This window comes from Fukomys damarensis, unplaced genomic scaffold (genome assembly GCF_012274545.1).
Source record: "Fukomys damarensis isolate Sample0158 unplaced genomic scaffold, DMR_v1.0_HiC HiC_scaffold_23, whole genome shotgun sequence".
Classification (NCBI taxonomy): domain Eukaryota; kingdom Metazoa; phylum Chordata; class Mammalia; order Rodentia; family Bathyergidae; genus Fukomys; species Fukomys damarensis.
In genome coordinates, this window is record NW_022900935.1 from 1,680,754 (window position 1) to 1,683,627 (window position 2,874).

Below are 2,874 nucleotides of genomic sequence, written 5' to 3' on the forward strand. Positions count from 1 at the left end.
CCTCAGCCAGGGATCTCCGTCCAGCTGCGGGCACAGTCCAGGGCTCCGGGCCGCCCTGGGGGCTCTGGGGCTGCAGCCAAGTCCTCAGGGGGCGATGTCAGCATGGCCCCTGAGCTGGGCGGCGAAAGCTCCGGGGTATTGTGTGGGGCCGGCACGTCGCGGGATGCAGGCGGGCTGTCTCGACGTGCCTGCTCCCCGCCCCCCTTCCCAGAACCGGTTTGGCCAGTCTGGGGTACAAGAGGGGGGCTGGAACAATGGGAGTCCTATGCCTGGGAGAGGCTCTCAGGGACCCCAGACAGAGGACCTAACGAAGAGGGAGGCACCTCTTCTGCTCCTAGAAGACAAGTCACCCCTCTTCTGGGGGTTCCCAAATGTCAGGGGTGCTCAGGGGACTTACTGGGGCCAGGGAACATCCCGAGCCTCGGAGTTATCAGGGACCCTGAGACCTCGGCTCACCCTCTCCGAGAGCCTGTTACTGAGTCTGTAAAATGAGAACCCTCAGGGCCGGGGATTTAGCTCAGCCAAGGTCCCGAGTTTGATCCCTGGTACCAAAGGGAGCACTCAGCTGGATGTTTCCAGGTGGAAGCCAACCCTGAAAATCGGAGATGTGGTGTTGGCACCACCCAGGAATCCCCTCTAGCATGGCCGCATCTCACAGGCCACCCACCCTTACCTTGGCCACTTCACCTCCAGTAGCCTCCTCCACCACGAAGCCTTCCCAGACTTCCACACGGAGTGCTCTCAAGCACAGTTCAAATAACCGATGTCCACCCTGCCTGTGCCTGGTGTGCAATTTTCCCATGCCAAGCCTGCAGAAGGGGAAGCCACTTTTCTTGTACTATCACCTGCCATTTATTTAAGTACCCTGCTAGTAAATACAAATGCTCCTGCCAGGCACGGCTCTGAGAACTGCACATGCATCCACTCATCTTGTCTCCACCACGCTAGGAGGCTCACACTGTGACTGTAGCCACTTAGCAGCTGAGCTCGAGGTAAGTCACCCACATTGCCCGCTGGAATTCCTGTGAAATCCCAGCATTTTATTCTTATTTATTTACTTATTGGTTTTTTGAGACAGGGTCTCACTGTGTAGTAGAGACTGACCTGGGACTCACTATGTAGCCCAGGCTGGTCTCGAACTCACAGTGATCCTCCTGCCTCAGCCTCCCGAGTGCTGGGATTACAGACGTGCGCCACCTTGAAATTCCATCATTTTAAGGATGAGGAAATTAAGTTTCAAGGGATTAAATAAATCACCCAAGGTCTCCTAGTGAGTAAGAACCAATACTAAAACCCAAGTCTGGCTGACTCCAGTAACCGTTGTCCTTAACCACTGCTGGACACTGCCACCCCCAGCTTGTGGGATGGTCCAGTAAGCAGCATGGAAGGCTGTCCGGAGATGACTCAGTTGACCAGTTAAACACTTTGAGTATGGTTCACACACCACAGACCCCCATGAACATACAAGCAGGGGTCTCTGTGGCCTGACCCCTATGAGCTCTCACCTGATGGCCACTGGCCCTTGAATCCACTCTGCACCCCACCCCTGGCAGTATCGCTAGTGAGGACACACTGAACAGGTGGCCACGGGAAGGTCACACACTGCGGCACAGAGATAAGCTGACCGTCAGCACCTCAGAGAGCAGAAGGCAGGGAGTGTGTAGAACTCTAACCTCTTCATCCTCGGCCAAGGCACTGCCCAGACACCTAGCTGGAAGCCAGAGGACCCCAAGCCAAAGGGAGCGTGCTTGGCCAGTCAGGGGTGGTGGCACATTCTTATAATTCCAGCACTCGGGAGGCTGAGGCAGGAGGATCGCTGTGAGTTCCAGATCAGCGTGGGCTACATAGTGAGTTCCAGGTCAGTCTCAACTACAGAGTGAGACCTTGTCTCAAAAAAAAGAAAAGAAAAGAAAAGACAAATGCTTGGCCAGGTGGGGGGGCTGGCCCTCAAACACAAAGCCTGCATCTAGCCAGTAAGCACACTTAGCAGGCGAAGGGGGCGGGGCGGGGCGGGGCCCGATGAAGGGCCGTGGAAACTACAGCGAATCCAGCCAGGCCCCCTGGGCGAAGCCACAGAGGGCTGGCTAAGGGGAGCAGTCAGTGGGGTGCGGGTGGGGCCAGCCTCCTGCGGCTCTGCTGACCCGAAGCAGCGCTCCCCACTTTTCTATGAGCGCCTGCTTGGCCAGGTAGCGCCTACGCTTTACCTTGGTATCCGGGGCGCTGGCACATCCAGCCTGAGCCAGGCGATGAGGAAGAGGAAGGAGAAAACCAAGGGATGCAGAGAAACGGGGAGACAGAAGGATTATTGTATCAGCCTCCTCTCCGCACTGGGAACTGAACCCAAACTCGCGCTGTCCCTCCTCACAGCCTCCCAGAGGGCTGGGATTACCGGCCTGGGCCTCTCGCCGTGGGCAAGGCACGGTGGGAGCTCCGGGATTTAGAATTCATTTAACTCACAACAATCCGACGAGGTCGACGTAATTCATACTCCCGATTTACAGATGAACCATACACAGCATAAGGGGTTGTCATTTGCCCCCCAAAACAGAGGTGCGATGTGAACCCTTTAGCACCGTTACAGGCCAAGCTGGCGACAGAGGGTTTTAAGCAAAGCTGGAAGGACCAGCTTCCTCTCTTCCCTTCAGGTCTTTTGCCAAGAGATAATAATATTCTTATTAGTGATAATGATACGCTGAGCGCCTACAGTGTGCAAGTGTTTGACTCTTCGTAACGACCCCATAAAGAAGGTCCTACTATATAATTCATCCATGCACAGCAGGTCTGCGACGCAGGGTGAACTCGAGCCGGTTCTGTCCGAGACGGGGACGACACCCAGACGCGCAGCCCGCAGCCAGCAGCGGAGGAAAGCGAGGG